General features: G+C 52.9%; 1 protein-coding gene across 3 annotated transcripts in view; it reads right to left on the bottom strand.

Moving 5' to 3' along the window:
- Positions 1 to 14,357, bottom strand: part of Pax5 (paired box 5) — a 184,965-nt gene that overhangs the window by 28,212 nt on the left and 142,396 nt on the right. The gene's annotated exons all lie outside the window — the stretch shown is intronic.

The following is a 14,357-nucleotide window of genomic DNA, read 5'->3' as shown; positions in this document are numbered from 1 at the left end:
TGGAAACAGACGTGCCCCTGAGATCTTACCATAGATCCAGGGGTTTTGTGATTGGCATGATATGAGAGGTTGGTATACAGAGCCCAAGTTTCAACCAGTATCTTCCCATGACCCCATCCCCCAATCCAGCCAGAGTAAGTGGGGAGGGAAAGTGGAAGGGAAGAGAAAGCCTGCCCTGAACCTGGTGGCCAAGTGCTGCCTGCCTGCTTCCTGGGTGGATTTACAGGTTATTTAAAGTGGGTTAAACGTCCCACAAGGATGCGCTCTAGGCTCTGTGCTGAGTATGAAGCAAGCTTGTGATGTAGCATGGGTTCTAGCTCATGACCTGCTGCCTGTCTCCAGAGAACCAGGAGAAGCCAGGGCTTTCAATGTCTTAGGGTCTCTCTTCCTCTTCATTTATCTGAAGGTTTAAAAAGGCCCAGGGGGGACTAGAGAGGTGGCTCAGGCACTAAGAGCACAGACTGCTCTTCTAGAGGACCAGGTCTCAGCACCCGCATGGCATCTCCCAACTGTCTGTAACTACAGTTACAGGGCATCTGGTACCATTTCTGGCCTAGGAATGACAAGAACAGCCAGATGACTGGCAGGGTCCTGGCGAGGAGGTCTGTCTGCTCAGGAGAAGGAACAGAAGCAGCCTGAGAGCCACCGGGGAGACTGGAATAAGCCACGGGTCGCATGCCAGGTAGAGGGTGATCTAGGTTTTTCCCTTCAAAGAGCTCTGAGTGTGGTTCCCTGATTGAATGTTGTCTTGGGTTCCATCTCAGCACCTCAAAAAGAACTGGAATTGAAATGTTTAGGAGTTCAAGGCTAGCCTGGGCATCAGTCAGCCTCACCTCAGTTGTGAGACTACAGGGATCTATCCTAGCACTTGAAGTCACAAGGGGAAGCATGCCCCAGCTCTATCCTCCATGAAATGGGGTAGCACCCACCTGGCCTCAAGATGGACAGTGGAAGGCCAGGGTGGCAGGAGTCAACACAGGGGCAATGCATGGGACATCTCAGCTAATCCCGCTGCCTCTACCTCCTCACAAGAACAAAAAGACGGCGCCACTGAGAAGGTGTCGACCGCAAGTCTGTATAGAAGCAGAACTAACTCCCTCAGAGCCCAGGAATCCTGGAATCAGGAGTTGAGCCACCTTCCTTCACATGTGCAGATAGAGGGGGTACTCCCAGGCCCCATGGGATCACTTGGAGCCCATCGGCTAGGACTGGACCCCGAGTCAGGGGACACCTCTCCATTCTCACACTGCTCCATATGTCCAAGCCAGCCAGGCAGGTGGACCTGAGCACGGTCAGCCTCCCCTGCAGCCCACCCGCTAGTCTGCCTCGGGGCCGGCATGGTGGCAGGCCCTGCTTGCTCCCTAGGGAGTCTGCCGCCAGGCCTGATGGCGCTAGCAGAGGGAGGGAGGCCGCCAAGCTGTCAGTCTGGAGGTGCCCCTCAGAGCTCCTCCTGGCTGGAGCAAGGAGGGTGGGCCGGCTCTGGAGCTGGGCTGTCAGGGCCTTCACATAGACGAGGCCGGAGAGGCCTGCCTGACAGCTCGCCCACCGAATTAGGACCATTTGCATGCTAATTTCCAGTGCTCCAACGGGCTGGCGGGCTGGCTGGGGTGTGTGGAGTGTGCAGAGAGGCGCACACCTCCCAGCCCGCCTGCGAAGGAACAATGCTTGACTGATCTAGCTGCGTTAACGAGCAAATTATGGTAATTTTGTTATTACAAATGCATAGAAATTTCCAAAGCAGGCAGCCATTCAGGGTACCTCCCTTGCTCCTCCCTGCTCCTAAATACCGAGCCCCGTTTGTACACGCGGGTCAGCTCCTGCTTCAGGACTGAGATTTGCAGGCACCAGCCTTCCCTCCGAGCCCTCCCAGAGAGGTCCATCATGAATGGGGCTGGAGCTGGACACCAGTCAGGCGTGCGTCCCTGTAGGCTGGCCAGCCTCCAGCTGTTGTGCCCCTCAGACCTCCCCCTCTTTGTATCCTCTTTGCCTCCTGGGCCTATCATTCCAGCAAAACCACTCCCAAACACCATGTTCAAGCTGGCTTTCTTCCATCCTGAGCACGGAACAGGGCCACTCCTCACAGAAGTGCTTGGGGCTTCATAGTCACATGGTCATGTCTGTGCCCATTGTGAACCAGGCTCAGCAACGTGGAAGAGCCTGTGATTACCTGATGAATGAATGAGGGAATGAATGAGTGTAAGTGAGGGAAGACAGCCAGAGGCTAGCTCACAAATGGGGACCCCACCCAGCTGGCTCAGTGGCAGTGTGATGAAGCCAAGCCGTTTCCGGAATTTACTTGCCAACTGGCAATCTTGCCTGGTGCTTGCAATTGTCCATTGTAGAAACAGCAACTTGCCCATGCTTCTAGTGATCGTTTTGGTTGGAAGTGCATTCTGGGATGCATTCAGACAGGCACACTCTTCTGGGATGATCCCAGTTCCCGCTGCAGTGGGGAGGGGTGTGGTCACTCTAGGAGCCTCACAAGGGCGGGGTGGTTGTGTGTTCAGCACCACAAGGAATGTTGGCAGCACCCTTATTCTGTGATGGGGATTTCCGGCCAGTCTGGCGTGGCTGAAATCCACTTGGGAGGCTGGTGAAGAATAAACCCTCAATTCCAGGAAGCCTGCTCTGAGGAAGGTCTGCTTCTGGCTTCTGGGGAAGCAAGGACTCAGCCAAGGCCTAACCCAGAGTGGAGACTTAGTGACTGCAGGCCACGGGTCGTCGTCTGAGTTTTCTGTTTACCTGATTTTCTGGTTGGGTTACCATTTCCAGAGGGGCTGAACCCAGAGGAAGAACATATCATTGCATTTTGTCCAGCTACCTGTCTAGAGTGAAAAGCTGAGCTGGAAGGAGCAGAACTCCCTCTACACACACACACACACACACACACACACACACACACACACACACACACACACGCACATACATACTCACAGACACACACATAAACACACACTCACGGGCACACACTCACTCACACACAGACACACACATACACACCCACACACAGACACACACACATATACACACAGACACACACACACACACACACAAAAATGCCCCAGGTTCCAGGCTCTACTCTGCTGGCCTGGGCCAGGGGGCATTATCTATATACACTGGGTCAGAGCAGGAAGGGCTCTCAGAGCTGCCCAGGCACCAGCAGGAGCATAATGAGGGTGAGTGGCACAAGGGTTTTTAAAGCACTTAGAAGCTGTGGTGCCTGGGACCTTTCTGGAAACGCCAAGTCTGTGTGAGGGTGGGAGGCAGGATGCTTCCTTTCCTTGCTCCAGGGAAGGACTGAGGTGATGGAGACATGAAAGCCGGCTGCCTCTTTCTTCCGCCTTCCCTGTGACTCTGCCCACAGCCTCTCTTCATGGCCTCTCTCCATGATGGAGGGTAAAGTTCCTGTAGACTGCATGAAGGCCTCTCTGGACCTGAGAGGTATGTGTCAACATGGACCCCATCTGCACGCCCCAACCCAGGCCTGCTTCAACCACCTGTCATATTTCTCTAACAGGGTGGACTTGCCTACCGTGGGCGGGGCGTCTAGCTGCAGCCTCTCTTGAGACGGTGCCCACATGGCTGCCCCTCCCACCAAGACCTGCTCTAACCCTCATAAAAGAGCCTGGGCGGTGGAAGGCTCCTGACCAGTGAAAGTCAGACACAGAATTTTTCTGTCAATCAGTTATTTTCAGTCCCCCATACCCCCGCCCCAGTCTTATTCCTGGGTGTTGTCTCTGCATGAATCCTTACCTATCGTGCTCTTGAAAAAGCGGGACGTTCCCCAAGTCCCAGCGCATTTAGTGTGGTCCGGGCCCCTCGGTATAGACATGACATTTTCACTTGTCCCAGATCAGCTCAGGCCACAGGACTTCTCCGATGCCCCACAGAGAAAGCCACTTCTAGACATGAATAGGGAGTGTCCAAGAGTCAAACTGCAGTCTTCATCTCTGTATACTGGGGCCAACAACCATGCCGGGCCGTCTGGAAACTATGAAGCTCTGTGCAAATGGCAGGCCATGTTCATAGTACTTGGCTGACAAATGTGTCAAGATGGTCCCAACTGCTCAGGCAGGGCAGTCCCCCAAAGCATGTCTGAGCCGGGATGTTCTTTAGACAAAAGACGACAGTTGCCAGTAAAAAACCTTTCATTTCCCTCACACACTTCTCCCCACCCTCGCTCCTTCCTTCCGTCCTTCCTTCCTTCCCAGCCTGGCTTTAAGTCGCCCTCACGTCCTTTATTGTGCCTTTGCACATAGACTCCTTATAAAGAAAATTCATTTGTTCAGGGTCACCGCGTGGTTTTTCATTAAAAACAAATTACCCGCATTCGGGGAGGACATCTGGGCTCCCCAGCTCCCATTAATGACTATATTTCCAGCCTCCCCGGCCTGGCTGGGCTCCTCTTGCCTGTCACCCTGCCTTCCAGGCCCCAGGAGGACAATGAGAGTGACAGTCAAGTGAAAGGGGAAACATGAGGGATGAGGGCAGAGGCGAGTCCCCCGGGAGGGGAAGGAGGGAAAAGTGAAAAAATAAATAGCTCAAACAGAGGGTAACAAGGGCCATTGTCTCAGTGTCTTCCGACAACAGCCAGAGCACATACTGGAAGTGGAGCACAAGCCCTGTTTAATTACGCCCTGGACCCTGCGCCTGGACTCTACTCAGGCCAGTCATGTGAGGAAGCAGTGAGCACAGGATTTAAGTTCTCACACGTCTCTCAGACGTCTACTGTGTGTTGGCACTGGGCACAGTCCCTCCTCCAAGGGTAGCTCCAGGCTGGGTCTAACCCCAGAAGCAATCAGGAGACAGGGGCACATAGTCCCAACAGCTCCAAGAAGGCAGATCGTGGTTGGTGACCTGGGGCTGAGCTAACGATGGGCAAGGCCCTAGGGTGCACACAGGAGAATTGAGGCCCTTAACAACAAATAGGTATCTCCAAAGAGTAAACGTTGGTTGGCCTAGGGCAGACGCAGCACATTGGCAGGTGGATAGGGAGGGAGAAAGGAATATCCCAGAATCTGAAGTGCAGTTCCCTAGCGTCCCAGGAGGAAGGGCTTCAACTGGCCCGGAGGGAACTGTGGGTCAGGAAGGCTGTCTGGCGTCTCAGGGGAGCACCAGGAAAGTCTTACTCTCCTCCTGGGTCCAGTGCCTATCAAATAGGCTCCACACCCTCTTAGTCTCCAGGGGCATCAGGGTTGATGAACTTGAGGTAGGAGTTTTAAACCTCACTCGCTTGGTTGCTCCCAGGTTGCCTATAGCGTGAGTCCAAGCGAGGTACGTCAGAGCTCTTGACTTGCTTATGAACTAGGGGGAACGTTCTGCTCTCACAAGGGGCTCTCAGTGGCAACTTGGGTAACAAGTGTGTGTCACCTCTCTGGATGGTCAGCACCGTGAAGGCTGGGGGTGGAGATTTGCTAACCTTTGAGGACGCTCTTCCCTTGGAGGGCAGAGACCTCACCTTACCGACTCTGATTGCTTCCACACTTGATCTTAGCCAAAAGGCGGAGGAGCCTTCCCACTGCTTCTGCGGCTCTGGGCTCTGGAGACAAGTGTCTTAGGAGCCGTGAGATAGAGCGGTGGTTGTTCTAGCCGAGGACTGACAGACGACAACAAGGTCTTGGAAACAGGGGGTTGGGGATTTCAGCAAGCCAAAGAGGCGAGCCACAGGCCAGAGCTGGTTCGGAAGGGCCCAGTGCACACAGGACAGCGCATGGCTCAGGCCTATCTTCTGTGTACCATCATGGTCTAGCCCCTTCCCTTGCTAATTTCTCCCCAGCCCCGCCCCCCCCAGCACATTTCTCCAGGTGAGAACTGTCTTGCTAGGTCCCTCCCATGTGTAGGGACAGTGGCGCAGATACCTCTGAAGGCTTTATCCCCATCTTTACACTACCCTTTGTAAAAGCACGTGCCCACCCTCTGAGCCTGGCATCCCATAGCTTATGTGACACCACACTTGTTCCTCTCTGGGCCCTAAATGACTTGCCCGACAAGGTGTCCTTAGGCTCCTATGTAGATGATCGATAAACTGAAGGAATTTAAGGCTGCTGACATCTCATCATCTGAAGGCCTTGCCTAATGGGGTTCAACAGAAAATCAGGTTTGGCCCAAGCTCCTTCTCCCTGGGCACCTAAGTACTATCCTGTGAAGACCCCTTCTATCCTACAGCACAATAACTACGCACATTATTACTTTCTGCTCTAAAATTACAAAAAGCTTATATCCGGGATATTCTTGCTTTTGAAATCACTTGACCATGAGCAATGTGATTATTAGCTGTGATTTCTTAGCAACCATGGTGTGTACTTGAGAACTTTTACAGAGTGAGACAATCTAACCTAAAATTGTTTTCAAGTGTGATGAAATTTTTATGAGCATTAAATGTAATAGTTAATAAAAGTTAATGTTGCAATATGCAGACACTTCACATAACATTTATTAATGCTAGCTTGCCAGTTTCCTTTTTGAATTTTAAAGGCAAAGTACGTTTCCCCCTCAGGCATCAGACTGTCGTAAAGTCCTGAAAAGTCCTGTCTGGGTTCCCGCACCCCTCTTGACAGTCTTGCAGGACGTCCAGGGTGGGCGACCTGCAGGATCTCCAATCTGGCAGGGGTTGAGACCCAGGAGTGAGTGGGGGTCCTCAGCCTTAAGGGGTCAGATCACTGGTGTGGGCAAAGCTGGTGTGAGCCCTCCAGCATGAGCAGCCCTGGGCTAGGGTGGTGGGGTACTGCTGACCCGGCTTCTCCTATGACTGCTACCCCACCCACCCCTGCCAAGCCAGGCCTGGTTCTGTTCTTCCTTACTTGCTCCAGGAAAGACGGGTCGGTAACCAGAGAAAACTGCATGGGTCCTCTTGGCCTGGGGTCAATCTGCTCCATACTGACTGTGGGCCGGGATTTAGGGAGCGTAATCCTTCCTCAGTACCGGATTCATGTCTGATCTCTTTCATCAGGATCTGCCTTGATCATCAGGACCTAGAAGCTGATGGCCCAACCCAAGCCCAGGGAGACCATCCATCCTCCTTAGAGCTCCATGTGCCTCCATGCTCCTCTCTGTACCAGCCAAGCGCTCCAGCCTCTCAGCAGGGGAGGGCCTTGAAGACATCAGGCTCAACCGGCTCCTTATGTATCCAGTGTGCAGGACTCCCACAAACACCTTCATTCCTTCTAAGGCTGACTATAGCCTTTTTATCTACAAGGCCACTACGGTCGAGGGACTGTACTGTTTTCAAGGGATCCCACCAGTAGAGGGTCTGTGGTGGTTTGAACCGGAATGACTCTCATGGGCTCTTATATTTGAACACTTGATCCCCAGTTAGTGGGAAGGATCTGGAGGTGTGGCCCACAGAAGGAGGTGTGCCACTGGAGGTGACCTTGAGGTTTCAAAATAGCAGCCCCTCCCCTCTATCTGCCTGAGATCTGTGGATTAGATGTGAGCGCTCAGCCACTTCTCAAGAGTCACGCCCAAGTGCTGCTGCCACTACGTTCCCCGCCTTGATAAAGGGGCTAACCCTCAAAAACTGTAAGCCTCCAATTAAATGCTTTCGTTTTAAAAGCTGCCTTGGTCATGGTGTCTCGTTATGGAAATAGAAAAGTAAGAAGACAAAGACCTTTGGTGAAAACTTGGCCAGAGTGTCAACGCGGCTTCATATACCATGTGACTGGAACCTTGGGTCAACCACCATCATCAGAGGAGCCAGAGACCTGGGAGACACTGTGATCCAGAGAAGCACCCATGACAGGGTTTCCTCATCTACCAGCCCCACGTTCCCCTAGTGTGGGCAAGTGTTCCCCTTCCTGGCAGACCAGGGATACCTGGGCTGAACCACCTTTCTAAACTTTTTTCTGACTGACGTGCGTGAGCAGACCTGCTGCAGCCTGGGGTGTGCTGCCTCCCTGCCTTGATGCTTCCGAAAGGGACTTGTGACGATGGAGTAGAGGCTGTTAGTGTGTCCTGAGGTCCCAGATTCCCAAGCTTTGGGGCTCCCGTTTTAGGTTTGGCAGTCCTGAGAGGTAGCCATGGCCTACAAAGCAGCTTTGGGGACCTTTCCAGTGGAAACAAGGAAGGTCTGAGTAAGATCTACAGCCCTTGGCCTCCTTACTTCAGCAATCCCTGGAGGTCCTTCCCGAGTCACACCTGCATCCGGGGGTGGGGGTGGGGCTCTATCACTCTATAGCCCCAAATATGAAGAGAACTCGGAAGCATTTAATGCCCATCTAGAGTAGAGATGTTGAGACTCCAGAGCTCCCTAGGCTGGCCAGGTGATATTGGCGTGGACTGCCCTAGAGTAGCAAGACTAGGAAACTCCTCCGGGTGCGTTCAGTCCTGTTTCCCCACCCACTGGCCCCCGTTTTAGGAGTGTCTGACAGTCTGGACACTGGAATCAGAACCCAGGTCTCCTCAGCTCAGGCAGGGCTCTCAGTCCCAAGGGACCTTTTTGTAGCGCCTTTCCCCCCAACCGTAGTAAGACCTCAGAAAGACTGCGAGGGCTGCCAATTTCTCCTCAGTGGATTTAGCCACACAGGATTGAGCTAGTTGGGAGGACACAGAAGCCACAGGTCCTAAGTGCATTCCAGACACGTGCAGCAGGGCACTGCCTCACACCCTGACGCTCAAGGGGTGACAAAGGTGCCAGCAGATGCCTTCCCATCAGGCCCAGCCTGCATCTCCTGCTCTTCTCTTCTTCTCCCCAAAGATTAAGCCTAGATCCTCCCAGGTGCTCATGCTTTCTGGTCCCTCTGGGACTATTAGCTGACAGTACTGGTCCCTAACCCAGTATTGGCATTTCTGACTGGCAAATCCAGTCTTCAAGCTTTGCTCAAATGATCTCTGTGACAGCTCCCCTGACTGCCACTACTCTGTTCCATTGTCCCAGTCAACTCAACAATCCCTTCCCTGAGCACTGTGTACATTCCTGGAGTTTATCTCTCATCTGTGTATCATCTACCTACCCACCTATCTACCTATCTATCTACCTATCTATCTATTTATCTATCTATCTATCTTTCATCTATCTATCTATCTATCTATCTATCTATCTATCTATCTATCTAAGGTTGCACATTCCTGTGGATGCATGTGGAGGACATAGCACAACTTCAGGGTCACTCCTCAGGAGGCATTGTCTTGACTGTCTCCTGCTGATTAGAGCTCACTCAAATAAGCAAGCTGGCCGGCAGGCCCCTGGGATCCTCTGTCTCTGCCTCCCTAGAGCTGGAATGACAAATATGTGCCACTATGTCTGGATTTTTTTATGTGAGTCCAGAGGATTGAACTCAAGTCCTCATGCTCTCACAACAGGTATTTTACTGACTGAGTCATCTCCTGGATGCCATAACTTTTAACACAGTACGTGGGATGATTTTTAAAAAAATCTCTCTCCCAAGTTAGACTGTGAGCTCCCTGCGGGCAGCAACTGGTTCTGAAATGCCACACTGGGCCCAGAACCAACACTTAGTGTTTCTTAGGAAATGCCCCAAAGTGAATAGCAATAGTGGACAAGAAAACGGACCACCTGTGGCTTCCTCCTGTTTGTGTCTGGGTTCTGTTCATTCCTAGCATGGCAGAGTGACTGGAGACCACAAGAGGGCAGCAAAGAGTCAGAAAAAAGCAACAGGTGTGAGCTTTGGGGCCCACACCAAGCCAGAGTTCCAGCAGAAGGCCCAATGAGAACTCAAGGAGAAAGTGGACACCCACGCACGCACACACATACACCCGCACGCACGCATGCACTCACATACATGAAGAGCAAAGTCCTTCTCTAGAGTAGCACCCAGAGGGCAATGGTTCAACCTCCTTTCAGTGCTGGAGTCTCCAAGATTTTGCTGGCTAGCCTCTATGAGCCTTTTCTAAACTTGTCCAGTTTTACTGGGTTCTGCCCTAATTATGGGAAGGGTCTCTGCACAGGATGGAAATAAAGTGTCTCAACTATATTTACCACCTGTGTAGAGTGTATTCTACTCCCATGAATAAAACTTGGCAGACCACACAGGAGTCCCTGCTACACTTGGCCATATCCCACCAGGGTCGAGCAGAAGCAGGATCGAGGATAGTCTCACCACAGACAGAAAGATCCATCCTCTCCTGACATCCTAATCCCCAGAGACGGTAAATACGTAAGAGTCCACAGCGGAGAGAAATGCAGGTGATAGAGAGAATTAAGGTTGCTGGGGAACTGTCCTAAAGAAAAAGGAATTAGCCTGGCTTGAGTGACAGACCCGAGGTCGGCGCAGGACCCCTTCTGACAGGAGACAGAGGAAGGTGGCAGCACATGTGACAAGGCCCAACACTGCCCACTTTCAGTACGAAACAATGGAGCCAAAGCCAAAGGGTGCTTGCAGCATCTGCAAGTTAGAGAACAGAAGAAAACAGCTCTCCCCTCGGCGTGCCCAGAAGGAACTCAACACTGTGACATTAGCCCAATTAGACTGTCTGGGCTTCTGACTTCAAGAACTGGGAGAGAACATCTCCATTGCTTTAGGTCGCTGGGTTATGGTAATTTTTATAGGTGCAACAGGAAATTAATAGACCGGGGTTATTGGAGAGGTGTCTCTGTGGAGGGTAACAGACAGGTGTCGTGGGGCAGTCCCCTCACAGGCGGCTCCTGCCCCACGCTTGCAGCTTGCTCCAGACTCCTCGTCTGTCCCTTGTCCTCACATATCACCTCCTCAGAGACCAAAAACTGTCAGTGTGCAGCTTAACAGCAAGGCTTCTAGAAGTAATTTTCCCAATCCTTGACTACTATTGCCCAGGACTCCAGGGACCATAGGACCCCAGGGACTCTAGGGCCACAGGGACCTGCCATGCTCCTTGGTTCACATTGCTCTGAAAGGCCTCCTGTCTATCAGCTTCTGCATCTGCTGCAGCCTGGGGAAGATGAGAGCACTGCCAGCCCTGCTAGTACTTTTGCCTAAAGTTACAAAGTAGGAGTAACACAAGGGGCTGGGGAGGGAGTCTGTGATCCCTTGAGGGATTCTCAAAGATGCTTATCTTGTTTTCAGACTCACTGAAGCTAAAGGGCAGGAGACTCCCCTCCCTGCAGCCCAGGGCTTTTAAGAGTTCCAAATGCCAGGTCAACATCCGTGAGGTTGCACAAACATCTCCAGGCAGGCATTGGCACTTACTCACCCATCAGGACACTATGGAATCCTTGGTGCAAAACTTTTGGCATTTGCTGAGACTTGATGAAAATAAAATCAGGAAACTATCTCCACCCTAAGCTGATATAATATGCGGGCTTTGCTTTCTGCAGAGGGCTGCAGGGAGGGAATTACAGACTCCTCAGAGAAGCTGGGTGCCGTGCTCTGCCGACACGAGAACGCCCTGGAGCAGGAGGGACAGACAGCCCCGCAGCAGCAGCATGGCCAGGAAGCAGGGCATGCCAACAAGCTGCCACTCAACACAGAACACGCTAGACCTGTTTTCTCACACCCCATAGATCAACTGCCCGAGTGTACCCTGGAGGCAGTCCCTCTTGTGTGTGTGTGCAGGCCCATAGCAAGTACGGGAGACTGATTCACATAGCGAAACCATCCATCCCAGAGTGGCCACCTCAGAGCCGGGAAACCAGATAACAGCTTCCCCGGAGTCATGTCAACTGTTTCTCAGAACATGCCAACAGGCCGCCCAGGGCTGTGATAACTGGGTCCCATCAGTGAGTACCTCAAGGACTTAGAAACCTAAGAGGTTGAACAGCAGAAATCTGGCCAGGTGTGAGAGCAAAGCCCTCAAGCAAGTCACAGAGCAGTCACATGCTGGTCCCTAGAACCTGAGGAGTGAGGGTCCTTACTATGAAACCTGCGAGTGCCAAGACAAGTTGTCAGATGTGGAGAAGTTGGGAAGTTGAGCTATGGATGACCTGGATTGCCCACATGGGCCCCGAATGCTGGGGTGCCCTCATATGAGAGAAGAGGAGGGTGATGTAGAGACTGGGCCCTGGGGTGACGCAGCTCCAGCAAGTTGAGTTGAGGCACAGTCACACCCTTCCCAGGGCTTCCCAGGGAGTGGGACTTCCCAGCACCAGCATTTTGGCCTGGTGATGCTGACTTCAAACTTGTTACAGAGATGAGAGAGAATGCTCCCGTTATCATGAGCACTGCATTTGGGATTTTCCGCTTGTCGCAGGAAATTAAAACACAGGCTTATCTGCTTTGCCCTGCCTGTGAACCCTGGCCAACACTCACGGAAAGTACCTAGGACCTGCTTAGAGCTTTGATGGTGCCCAATGCGAAGAAGATTCCAGTGAGAGCAGTGTGCGCCACTTAGCTGGTGCAACATAGAACACTGGCACAGGCAGCACCATCCTGGAAGCTTGTGGGCGGCGACGTGTGTGCTCAGACCCGGAGAGTGAGGCTGGTTCGCAACAGGCCAAGGTGGAGCGCGGTCCAGCCAAGGACACAGAATGAACAAGATGACTGCGGAGGGTTGGAAGAGAGGACCACATAGCGAGCGAGGGCCTGACCTTGGCAGAGCCTGGGAGGAGGCTAGACCACTGCTCTGCTGAAAGGCAAGGCCCTCTGTGCTGGGGACACAGGGCATCCAGGACAACGTAGAATCAGGGCATGGCAGCGGCTAGGATGCTGAGGAGCAGGAATTAAGTGGTCTTGATCTGGCATTAATTGCTGTGGGTGTAGGAAAGGAGAAAGCTCGGAGCCAGTGAGGAGGAGGGAGAGGAGAGGGTCAGCAAGCAGCGGAGAGACGTGCAGAAGGAAGAAGTCGGGGTCCCTGAGTCAGGGCCCCCAACCGTAACTCTTGCTTTCCTCCCCTCAGCTCTGGGCACCTTCACTCTGCGGTGGAGGACTGAGCCCTGGAAGTCCTGCGTTCCCACTGCAACAGACAGGAGACTGTGCTGTCGTGTGGTCCTGTGGTTCTCGCTGCCATCCCCAATGGATGAGAAGCTACCGCTGCCCTGCTGAGGCCTCTGCTGGCCCATAGCCATTTGTATGTGGGGCCTGTAGTCGGGGACAGACGAATGTCAGGGTCCAAGGGCTGCTTTGTTTGGGTACACCAACAGGTTGGGCTGCTTCTCTCAACTTGTTCTCTGTGGGAAGGGAAGGTTTTCTGGGAGGGCCATCAAGGTGGTCTCACTTTCACCAGGTCTAATCGGGACCAGGACCCAGGGTTACTACAGCAATGCTCTTCTGAAAAGCCAGGGTTGGGGACTTAGAGAGCCCATTTGCCAGGGTCAAGCTTATTAGCAGCACCATGAAGTCCACTAACTTCTTTGGGTCCCGGACATTTAGAGAAATGGGGTGACCCCTCGGAGTTAGCCCATCTGACAGAGTTGTTTCGCATAAGCACAGGGGAGAGAAGTTTGCCTGTTGATACGGAAGCGCCACATAAAGGCGAAAAGCCGCGCTTGAGCCCGGCTGCCAGAGGCTGGAAAACGAGGAGCCCAGAGTGTGGTGGTGGCAGCGTGCACCCCACCTCCTGTTAGCCCTGCACTGTACCCCTGGCATCTGCCACTGGCCCATCCTCGCAGCGGGAAAGGCAAAGTGTTTGCAATGCAACCTGGCAGGCCTCCCCGGTGCTGGCAAGGCCCCGGACAAGTCTTCACGGAGGCCATTTCCCATATGTCTCATATTTAAAAGGCATAAATCAAGCTAACAAACCGTTAAATGAAATATGCTTCATCCTCCTACCTTGTTCAATACACTGTGAACACAACTAGGCCAGAATGGAATTTTGAATTCTGGGGCTCCTTGATATTCTCTGCTAGGGTGTGCAGTGCAGGAAACCCCACTTGCCTGTGCCCTAACCTGCTCCGCTTGTTGGCATGCGAAGCATCCCCGCCCCCTACACACCTGTGAAGCCTTATATACCTTACACTCAAGCTCATTCAAGTCCTCACCAAGGGCTCGCCATCAGGGGTTCACAAACAGGCCATCAGGGCATCTTCAAGAGGACAGCCTGAGGTGGAGCCAGAAGGAGCTCGGCTCCATCTGAGTGGGCCTCCAGCATGGAGGAAGGAGCCCTTGGTTCTGTGGACTCACCCTGGCCCATGGGATGGATGGGGAGAGAGAGACAGAGGACACCCTTTAAGGAATGGTGATCTCTGTTCTCAGTGTCAAAACTGACACTTCACTGGTGGAGGGACAGGTTGTAAGTTTTTAATGGTGGTCAGTAGAGTTCAAGTGGCAAAGTCAGTAGTCAACAACCTATGTGTCTTGAAAACACACTGTGCTCACACTCAAGGGATAAGGTCACCAAGAGTGCCTTGGGGGGAGGGGACGTCTATGTGATTCGTGTCACACAGATTGAGGAGCAAAGGAGAAGTTGGGAGAGCTAGGGAGACATCCCAACTAACTGGGCCTGCACCCGTGGCCCTGCACCCCTCTGGGCTCTGGCACCCAGGGTGTCTG

This window comes from Mesocricetus auratus, unplaced genomic scaffold (genome assembly GCF_017639785.1).
Source record: "Mesocricetus auratus isolate SY011 unplaced genomic scaffold, BCM_Maur_2.0 Super-Scaffold_6730, whole genome shotgun sequence".
NCBI classification, from domain to species: Eukaryota; Metazoa; Chordata; class Mammalia; order Rodentia; family Cricetidae; genus Mesocricetus; species Mesocricetus auratus.
The sequence above is the reverse complement of the archived record's forward strand: the minus strand, read 5'-3'. Positions and strand labels throughout refer to the sequence as shown.